The following is an 11,606-nucleotide window of genomic DNA, read 5'->3' as shown; positions in this document are numbered from 1 at the left end:
CACGGTGGTAGTGACACTGGTGTCTGATACATGGGTATTCATTAAGCGACCACAGAGCTGTGTTCTTTAGTGCAGCCACCATGGAGTGACCTTGACTCCAGGGAGCAGGGTGCTAGCTAACCTCAACCAGCAGTGGCTCCAGTGCTTGAGATATAAGCATGTACAGATCAGCTGTAGAGCCAAGGGTTAGAACTTGTGAAGGTAGAGTAGCCATAGTTCTGGGGTTCAGAGTGACACGGCATTGTTGAAACTGGCAGCTGTGATCCAGGATCCAGGGCAGTACAAAAGTACTTTGGAGGTTGAGGAGGTGCCATAGGATCTCCATCTACAGGGTGTCCATGATGGCAATGACTGTTGGTTACCTCCCTGGTGAATGTTTCTATTAGAGCAGGCCACTGGGGTCAGCTCCAACAATCACTAAGAGATCCTCTTTTGTGATGGCTGGGGGTAGTCTGTCACAGCGACTATTGAGGTCCCCAGTATAGAAGGCTGTTGAGATTCTCTACAGAGCAAGCCACTGAGGACCGTAGTAACACCCACTGAATAGCTGACACAGATGGTTCCTGCCCTTCTCATTTGTCCCTGACCACCTCCATACATCCCTGCTAGTTGCCTTTTTTTATTCCATTGTGTTGTTGTACGTCTTAATTGGACTCTTGAGCCCAGTTTGGTTAATGGTTTTGTTCAAGTATTTTATATTGTACTTGTTTATATCTCATTATTACATCAATTACTGAGAAAGAGGTGTTGAAATATCCAAATATTACTCTTAGTTTTTTCTATATTTTCTTGTGCTTACATCAATCTTTATTTGATGTAGTTTGGAGCTCTGTTATTAAAATGTAAAGTGTAAATCAATCTTAAAAAAAGTTTACATACAATGTAATCTCACTTTAAAGTGAGAAGCCTCTGTAAAAACTATTCCATGATTTGATTTTTTTAAATAGCTGACAAGTAAAATATGGAAAAAGTTCAAAAGTACAGACAGCATATTGTTGGATGAACTGGCCAGGAATTTGAGGAGACTATGACAATTAATATTTGAATAAGATTTGCAAATGTTGAGAAGTGAGAGGAGAGGCCCACAGTAAGTGTGTAGAGAAATAAAATTTAAACTCTAAAATAATTTGGTTGGAGAAATATACCTACAAATAAATAAATTTTATCTTTCATAAGCTGTTACAGTTGTTGAGGAACATGGGCACTTGGATGTTGCAAAAAGGGAATATTAGTCTCCATATAAAAATATTGTAAAAGGAGTCTTGAGAAGAAGGATGTAAGTTGAAGAAATGAGGGAGGGACCAGCAGTTAGCGTAGTGGCTATGTCGCTGGACTCCCACGTAGTCAACCATGGTTCAAGTCCCAGACCTGGTGGCTTAAAACTCACGCCAGGAGCATGTGCGTGCGTGCCCGAGATCTCGAGAGGAGAATGGAGGAGAAGGGATTGCGGCATGGTCATCTCCCCTGGGGGATGATTTCTCGCTTTCTGTCTCTCTGTCTCTGTCTGTCTGGGGAGTGCATGTGCCCTATAGGGAAAGATGTAGTTTGGAGCTCTGTTATTAAAATGTAAAGTGTAAATCAATCTTAAAAAAAGTTTACATACAATGTAATCTCACTTTAAAGTGAGAAGCCTCTGTAAAAACTATTCCATGATTTGATTTTTTTAAATAGCTGACAAGTAAAATATGGAAAAAGTTCAAAAGTACAGACAGCATATTGTTGGATGAACTGGCCAGGAATTTGAGGAGACTATGACAATTAATATTTGAATAAGATTTGCAAATGTTGAGAAGTGAGAGGAGAGGCCCACAGTAAGTGTGTAGAGAAATAAAATTTAAACTCTAAAATAATTTGGTTGGAGAAATATACCTACAAATAAATAAATTTTATCTTTCATAAGCTGTTACAGTTGTTGAGGAACATGGGCACTTGGATGTTGCAAAAAGGGAATATTAGTCTCCATATAAAAATATTGTAAAAGGAGTCTTGAGAAGAAGGATGTAAGTTGAAGAAATGAGGGAGGGACCAGCAGTTAGCGTAGTGGCTATGTCGCTGGACTCCCACGTAGTCAACCATGGTTCAAGTCCCAGACCTGGTGGCTTAAAACTCACGCCAGGAGCATGTGCGTGCGTGCCCGAGATCTCGAGAGGAGAATGGAGGAGAAGGGATTGCGGCATGGTCATCTCCCCTGGGGGATGATTTCTCGCTTTCTGTCTCTCTGTCTCTGTCTGTCTGGGGAGTGCATGTGCCCTATAGGGAAAACCTCTCCAAAAAAAAAGATTAAAAAAAAAAGAAATGAGGGAAGAGAGAGGGGATTACATGCAAAGGTAGGGAGGTATGTTAATAGCAGTGATTTGAAGTGAATGTACCATAGTGCTAATTAGAGAAATGGTAAATGACGAAGTTGGAAAGAGAGAAGGTAGTAGAAGATGGAAGCCCATACAGTACAGAAAGGAATTCAAGCCTGACCTTGAGAAGTTGAAATTCTCCTTTTTTATGAGGAAGGTAAAACACTGAAAAGTTGGCCCTGTCTCCTTGGGCCTTGTGGTGAAGCTCCACAATGCTCTTTACCTCCCCTCACCTCTTCTAACCCTAGCTCTTTCCTGAATATCATAACTTCCTCTTGTTTTCAATTATCATGGTCATGGATTGTTGCAACCCAAGTACTTTGGGGAACTTCCTCTTCCTCTGCCTCGAAGCTCTCTAAGAAGGATGTAGAGGGTAGATCTCTTCCTTAGTTCACATGCCATGTTTCTGGCCTTGTTTCACTTGTTTCCAAGTACTCATCTGAGGGAACAAGGAAGGGTTTTGCTACAATATATTGTTTTTCAACAACCCTCTAATGCAAGTAGCTTTTTCCAAGGACAGTAAGAATGGACATTTATTGAGCACTTATAATGGACCAGGTACTGTGGCATTATGTTAGCACTTCAAAGATATTCTCATTATAAAGATTGTCTCATGACAACCAAAGTAAATATTATTACTGCTTCCACTTTACACATGAAGACACTAAAGTTTATAGTAATTAACTCCCCCACGCTGATGTGTAAATGGCTAAGCTAAAATTTGTAGCAAGCAGTGTAATTTTGCTTTATAAAAATTTTTAAAAAATCAGTTACAAGTTGAGAATGATTAAGACATAGTGTATTTGTCAGCCTTATTATAACACATATGCAGAATAGAACACAGTGAGAGGTTTTAGAAGTTGCTAGATTGTGCAGTTTCAGAATCTGGTACGGTCTATGGGCTACATTATCTCAGCTGAATAAAATTCTAATTCTTTAGCTAATAAAGATACATCAGCAATTGGTCTATGGATGCTACATTATTGTTAAATGAATGAACAAATACATGAATAGAAGGCCAACTAAAATATCGAGATCACAGTCTCTGGGAATAGAATGCTAAGGAAAAAAGAATGTCTGTGATAACCTTGACTCTGCTTATAGACAGCCTATGTACTCATACTGGGTTAGTTAAATTGAGTAGTCATGAAAATATTCTGGCTTTAATTCTATAATAGCAATAGAGTTTTACATTATATTATCACAGCAAATAGAATTATGCTGTGTAATAGTCATATAATACAGCAATAAAATCATGTTGTACAAGCAGAGAGTAAATGAAAGGTTAGTACCATACAGTGAATATCAAGGAGTGGGATTACTGTATTTTTTTAACTATTAAAACAAAGTGTTCTGGCAAATATTACAGATATTACTGATTCTTCTTGCAGAAAGAATATCCATAAACTGACATAATAGCAAACATTGATATTGATCATGCTTTTCTCAGATGAACTCAGTGACCTACCAGGAACACCTAGGCATTAGATTCATGTTGTCAAGTTTTACCCCATTAGGAAATGAAGACTCCTCCCAATTAAAACTGTGATTTATTTCATTTTTAGAAAGATATAAAATGGTTCATAATTTTTGCAGTTGTTTAAAAATGGGAAGTCTTGTGGGCATGTATGGCTATCTGACTAGCAGGCTCCTCCTACCTTCCTCATACAAGAAACAAAGGCAAGAAATTTAACTGCTGTAACATCAAATATTAATGACGTACATATTAGTCAGGTTATTGACTTGGTGAATTGAGCTAGGAGTGATAGGAAAAACTTCCAAATTAAAATGAAGAAATAAATACATAGATAATTATATTTGTAAAGAGATATAGGAAATGGTAGGGTCAAGACCAGTGACATGTGTAAAGCACACAGTTTTAGATAGATAATTTAGCAATATCTAAATTTAAAACAAGAAAGATGATGTCTTGTTAGAGACTTCAGGAATATGGATAATGAATTTTTATGACTCATATACCATAATTTAACTTCTTTTTTTTTTTTTTTCCTGCAGTGGACTTCCCCTTCTGAGATCATTAAGTGATCAGAAATGATCAAAAACTCTACAACTTTGTATAATGATATTTTGGGCTTGGAGGAAGGCTTGTGTTCATGCTTGAAAGAAAATAGAGCAGGAAGATGATTTCAATATAAAGACATTTTTATGCCAGGAGCAACAGTTTCAAATGATTGAAAAATGTTTGGAAATCTTCAGCAATAGTCTAGAGAGGTTTTGATTTCCTGTGGTATATAAAGCCAATGATACATAAACAGGAAATGTCCTTTACTGCTATTCTAAAACCAAACAAATATTATTCCAAAAATACAAACTTCATTCCAGAACTTAAATAAATTTTTAAAAATGATATCCTTTAAAGTATGAGTTCATGTGATTAAATCTATTCTTCTAGAAAACCAATAAAGAGGTTTTCAACAATGAAAAGAAAGAAAACATGGTCACTAAATAGCAATTTAGAGAGTAGTAGGGAATATAAAGGTTATTACATATTGCATTGATATACTTTGTTTTCTAGAACTATTCTTATTTTTTAGGAGTCATATTAATTTTTCTCTTTTTGACTTTGTCCTCACTGGTAAAGATTTTGGATGTGATAGTTATAACAAAGTTTATGAGTACATTAATACCTTTACAATCTCTAAGCATATTAGGAGTTTAGATTAGTGGAACAGATTTCTGATTGCGATTACTAGGGTGTTCAGCAACTGCTGTTTTATTTTTTTCTTTATTACCTGAAACAACTGTTCCATTCAGATGACTGAACATAATAGTACATTATTTATTATCTCTGCATCATTTTTCTGTGTCTCTATTTCTTTTTTGTTGTTGTTGTTGGAGAGGGTTTTTTTTGTTTTTTGTTTTTTGTTTTTTTGTTTGTTTGTTTGTTTTTGCCATAGGGCACGTGCACTCACCAGAAAGACAGAGACAGAGAGACAGAAAGCGAGAAATCATTCCCCCAGGGGGAATGGCCATGCCACAATCCCTTCTCTTCCATTCTCCTCTTTGGATCTTGGGCATGCACACACACGCTCCCGGCGTGAGTTTAAGCCAACGGATCCGGGACTTGAACCTCAGTCAACTACATGGGAGTTCAGCCATATAGCCATTACACTAACTGCTGGTCCCAAAATTTTCAAAAATTAAAGAATAACATTATACATCTTTTTCTGAGGTTAGCTTATCTTTAAATTCTGAGAAAGATGAGTATTAATACATTTTCCAAGTTTATGGGGTATTTTTACTAGTATGTGAGTTTTATAAAAAGGGTCTAAATTTTTTTAGAATTATTCATTTAATTTCATTTAGTAGTAGTATTAAAATTTACAATAGGGGACATGTACTCACCAGAGAGAGACAGACAGGGAGAAAAAGAGAAAGTGAGAAAGCAAGTCATGAGTTCTGGGACTCAAACCATAGTCAGCCATGTGGGAGTCCAGTGCCCTAACCACCATGCTACATGTTGGCCTCAAAAGGGGTTAAACATTAATAGGGAACTACTGATTAAAAGAGTTTGTCAGACCAATTGCAGTAGTACAGGGGTAATCCAACGCTCAGATATGGGAAGGTCTTGGGATGTGTCCTGAGGGCTCCCTGTACACACACGGGTGCATAGGCTGTGCTTGTGCTACTGGCTGACAGAGGCTGAGGGTAGAACTGTGATGGAGGACCCTGTTGGGATGCTTGTCTCTCTCTCTCTTCCAGTTCCCTCTCCCACGGAAATAAATAAATAAATAAATGTAATAGTTTATGTCTTTGGCATGTAATTATTCATAAAATTAAAATAATAAAAAGTGATAAATGATACATTGGGAAATTAACACAGGAAGTGTTCCAGAAAGTGATTACAGTGTACTTCTTTGAAATGTGTTGAACTCAGCAGCAATTATTTTTAAATAAACTTAACTATTAGGAATTTTTGTTAGGAATACTTCCATGACATAAGATCTCTAGTGTCAGTATATTCTCTCAGCCAGAATTAGATAAGTAAATGTAACAAAAACCAAATCAAACCAAAGAAACAATAATAAGAAAAAAAAACTGAGAAATCTTTTAACTCATGACATGGATTAATTACGTTTTAATCTATAAACAAGCTACAATTATTGCCCATGTGCTCTTTAAGTTTGCAGAAAAAAGGACTAGAAAATTACCTAATACATTTGTGTAGTTCAATAAAATTCTAATCTAATATTGATCTGCTAATATTGACATATCAGATAGTCACAATTTAAAATATAATTTGAAAATATATTAATACTCATGTATCTAAGGATTAAAGATAAACTAATGACAGAAAAATATGTATATGTGATTCTTTAATTTTTGAAAAATAAATAGAGACAGAAAAATGATGCAGTGATGATGAATAATATACCATTATGTTTGATTATCTGAATGGAGCAGTCTTTTCAAGTAATGAGGAAAAAAAGAATTGCAGTTGCTAAACACCCTGGCAATCTCAATCAGGAATGAGTTCCACCAAGTTTTTGTTTTTTTTCCTTTTTTGGCAGAAGGATGTGTGCTTGGCTGACAGAGGAAGAAAGCATTCCCCAATAGGAAATGGCCACACAACAATCCCTTCTCTTTCATTTCTTGATCTTATCAGGATTTGGGGCATATACACACAAAAGTGCTCAGTGTGTTTTTCAAGCAGATATGGCTGAGATTTCAACAATGGTTGGCATCATGTGGGATTCAGCTCCCTTAACTACTAGGTTACAAGGCCAGCCCTCCATCAGAACGTTTAGGAAATTCCCAAACTTTTCAATAGTTTTACTGGCTTCCATGAAGGAGGAACAAAACAACATTAGATTGTTTAGTATAACAATTAATGTTCATCAAATAATTACCAAGTTCCATGTACTTTATGCACATCATATCTTTTAGTCCTTACAAGTACCTTATGAATTTATCTTCTACTAATATAGATCCTGAAATATAGAAAGGGTCAGCAATATATTCATAGTAACTAGATAGTGACAGGCAGAGCCAGTGTTTGAACATGGATGGATAGATAATCTCAGAGCTTACTCTGCTATGTGACTTTTTATCAGTACAAAGAAAGAAAATACTGAAACACAGGGCCATCAAACTGGACAAGAAAAAGATTCATACTTTTCTGGTTTGTTCAGTTTGTTTTGAACCTCCTTCCTAAAAATCAGAAGAGACTCCTCATTTTACTTCTCAAGACAACTGTGCTATTGTACAATACAGTTTCTAAAGCTTAACTCTGAAACCATCACTCTCCTGCCTAGAACCCTAAACCTTCCATGACCTCTAAGGCTGATTAAGATCTGTATATTCTTAACCTCTTGTGTCTATCCTTATCATAGCATTTCTCTCACTTATATTGGTAGTTCACTTACTTTTTCCAGGATAAAGCTGTTGTTTTTTTTGTTTTGTTTTGTTTTAAGAATCATTTTGGCAGTACTAGTAGCACTGCAAAGATGGCGGAGCCAGAGCAAAGGAAGAAGATTCCTTTGGTTCCAGAAAATATCCTGAAAAAGAGAAAAGCTTATCAAGCCCTAAAGCCACCCAAGCAAAGCAAGCACTTTTGGCAAGAAAAGAGCAGAGGAAAGAGAAAGGGCCCAGATTTAAGCAACTGGAATCATTCTTAAATGATTCCTGGTGGCAGAAGCATGACATGGTACATCTCAGATGACTTGAAGTGAAACCTCATGACTTGGAAATGCCCCATAAACATTCATTGGCCTTTGTTGTGTGCATCAAAAGGACTGATGAGGTGAGTTCAGTGGTGCAGAAGACCATCGCGAGACTGTGTTTGAAGAAAATTTTCAGTGGTGTTTTTGTCAAAATCACTGCTCAAAGCCTAAAAATACTGTGAATGGTGGAACCTTATGTGACCTGGGGATTTCCAAACCTGAAATCTGTCTGGGGACTCATTTTGAATTGTGGGAAAGCCAAGGTCAAGAATAGGACCGTAACTCTAACTGACAACACAGTGATTGAGGAGCAACTAGGGAGGTTTGCTGTCATTTGTTTAGAAGACCGCATTCATGAAATTGCCTTCCCAGGTAAATATTTCCAAGATATCTCATGTTTCTTGTGCCCTTTCACCTTTCGGTAGCCCATCATGCCACCAAGAACCAAGTGGGCTTCCTCAAGGAGATGGGAGTACCTGGCTATCGGGGTGAATGCATCAATCAGCTCATCCGCCAGCTGAACTAGATCCAGAACACCTGAAAGCACAGTGTGTTGGAAGGTGTGATTTTGGCTTTTTTGAATTGTATCTTCAAAGAAGATTATCGCCTGGTCCAATTTCAGAAACTGGAAAGGAAGTCTTGAAAACACAGTAGGTTATGTTCATAACAGGAACCCCTCATCACAGCCCAGTTGCAAAGAAAAATTCCAGCATTTTCCACATTGGCTGCTGCCTTCTCTGAAATTCAGCATATGCCATGGAGGAGGGAGCCATGTTTCATCACATCTATCCTGGGCTTTAATGTTGGTGAATGAATAACTCAAACTTGTACGGGGTTCCCTAAGACTCCCATAGGAGTGGACCAAGCCTGGGGCATACTTGAAACTGGAGGTTTCTAGGACCTTGTTTTGGAAAAACTTAAAATACAATTTAAAGAAGAAAAAAAATCATTTTATTTCATTTTATTTATTACTTTTTTATTTATCTTTTTCAGAGGGATTCTTGCTATAGGGTGCCTGCACTCACCAGAAAGACAAAGACAGAAAGGGAGAAATCTACCCTCAGGGGGATGGCCACACAGCAATTCCTTCTCCATTCTCTTTTCCAGATCTTGGGCATGCACGCACATGTGCCCAGCATAAGTTTTAAGCCACTAGATCCAAGATTCAAACCATGGTGTAATACATGGGAGTCCAGTGACATGTGCTATCTGCTGGTCCCATATTATTATTATTTTTTAATTTGACCAGAAAGAGACAGAAAGAGAGAGAGGGAGAGGAAAAGGGAGAAAGCAAGCCACCAGGTCTGGAACTTGAACCATGGTCAGCCATGTGGAAGTTCAGCACCTTAACCACCATGCCCTAGACACAGTAAATAATTATTGAATAAGAAATATAAGCTAGCAAATATGACATTTAAAACATCACATTAAGTGTTTTAAACAAAGACAAGGAAGGAAGTATGTCCTTTATAACAATAGATCAATTTTTTAAACTCTGTTTATCACATGCTCTAGAAATTGCTCCAAGAATTTCAGTTTGTTTTCTGTAAACACATTAAGATCACTCTATCATAGTTAGAAAAAGGCAACTAAGGATACCTCTGAAGATAAGTGTAAAATAATGTCTGATGAAAAGAGAATATATAACATAATTAGAATCTGGATCTAATTTGAGATTCATCTTTATGCACTTTACTCCAAAATCCTCAGCTGCATTTTATTCTTTCATTACTTTATTCCTAGTAGGTTTTCAATTTTTTTTTAAATTAAACACACTTTAATAATGTGACATATTTTAAATATATAAAAGTATATATACTTTACTGCTTTCGATTCAGCTAAGTAATAATTTCTGAGGGTTTACAAATCAATCTTGACTCAGGTGTTTTGAGATATTTATATTGAGATAAGTTTCTACCTATTAACATGTTCATACTTAGCCTAGTCATCACGTAGAGGGTACGCTCAAAGACTCAAGGCATACAGGTGAATTACCTACGAGCCCTTAATAATTTCTTCGGATCCTGACATTTGTGATTCAACTTGCATAGCTTAATCTTTCAATATGTCTGTATAGCAAATTTGTGAGAATCATCTGTATTGAAGCCTTTTCCTGCCATTTGAAGGGTTACTTCAATCTTATGAATGAGTCTTTTGAAATCTTAAATATCGTCTGCTTCTGCAACATCACTATTTCTCCTTCCTTCTAATAACTACTTTATTTTTATTTATTTATTTTTTTAGAGATTTCTGCCTTGGGGTGTGCGCACTCACCAGAGAGAGAGAGACAGAAACAGTGAGAGGGAAAGTGAGAAATCATCCCCTGGGTGTATGGCCATGCCACAATCCTTTCTCCTCCATTCTCTTCCTGGTATTTTGAAGCCACGAGGTACATGATTTGAACCACACTTGGTCATGTGGATCCAGCAATGTAACCATTATGCCATCTTCTGGTCCTATAACTACTTTCTAAATGAATAAATAAATGAAAACCTTTAAAAAAGGAATCCATAGTCCATTACTTCAGCCATTCTATTTCCAGTGTCCTCAACTACCTAGCTCCTTTGTCCTTTCAAACTTAATGGAAAAATCCCAATTTTCAACCTGCATTAGGTGATAAAAGTGGCCACTAGCCACATGTGGCCATTTATTGGATTGTTGAGAAAGTCATGACATATTTTTGCATAGCAAAACAGGAAAATACATTACAACTTTCCTGATGAACTAATAAAATGAAATTTTATTACTTAAAATAAATTTATGTTAAAAAATATAGCTACTCTGTTATAGTAGCCATCTTTTTAAAGAGAGTTTTGTTTGTTTGTTTTTGCTACCGGGTGCATGCACTCACCAGAGATACAGAGAGAGATAGACAAAAAGCAAGAAATCACCCTCCAGGTGGATAGCCACACTGCAATCGTTTCTCTTCCATTTTTCTCTCAGGATTTTGGGCACGCATGCACACATGCCTGGCATAAGTTTTAAGTTACTGGGTCCAGGACTCGAACCACAGTTGACTACATGAGAGTCCAGTGATGCAACCATTATTCCATCTGTTGGTCCCAGTAGCATATTTGAAGTGCTTAATATTAATGTACATGGTAGCTATGGAATTGGACAGCATAGAAACAGAATATTATCATCATTGCAAAGACTTCTACTAGCTATCTCTGACCTGAATAATCTATCCAAACAGACTATTGAACCCCACTGAAATCCAAAAATAAACAACACAAACAAACACAATTCACAAAACCATGCACATTGTTGCCTTTATATATTTATATATTGCCTTTATATATATTTATTGCCTTTATATATATTTATATATTATATATATTTATATATTGCCTTTATATATTTATATGCTCCAAAATTACCTGGATCATGCATGTTTCCCACAAGAATGAATCTGCTTTCTGTTAATCTGGTTTCTGTTAACCATTCTGTTAACCATATCTCTACTTGGCAAAAACCTGACTGCGTCAAATCAGCCCTCATTGCTCCTGCCAGCCGACCTGAAGATTCATTTTTCTGCTCTTCCTTTGCTCGTTCCCTCTGTTCTTAGAACAAA

The 11,606-nt window shown here is 36.6% G+C and overlaps 1 pseudogene; it reads left to right on the top strand.

Moving 5' to 3' along the window:
- The first annotated feature begins 7,810 nt into the window (after nucleotides 1-7,810).
- Nucleotides 7,811-8,568, top strand: LOC102469265 (60S ribosomal protein L7-like 1 pseudogene; annotated as a pseudogene).
- The last annotated feature ends 3,038 nt before the right edge of the window (nucleotides 8,569-11,606 follow it).

This window comes from Tupaia chinensis, unplaced genomic scaffold (assembly GCF_000334495.1).
Source record: "Tupaia chinensis unplaced genomic scaffold, TupChi_1.0 Scaffold142652_1, whole genome shotgun sequence".
Taxonomy (NCBI): Eukaryota; Metazoa; Chordata; class Mammalia; order Scandentia; family Tupaiidae; genus Tupaia; species Tupaia belangeri.
Note: the sequence above shows the minus strand (reverse complement) of the source record. Positions and strands in the feature narration are given on the sequence as shown.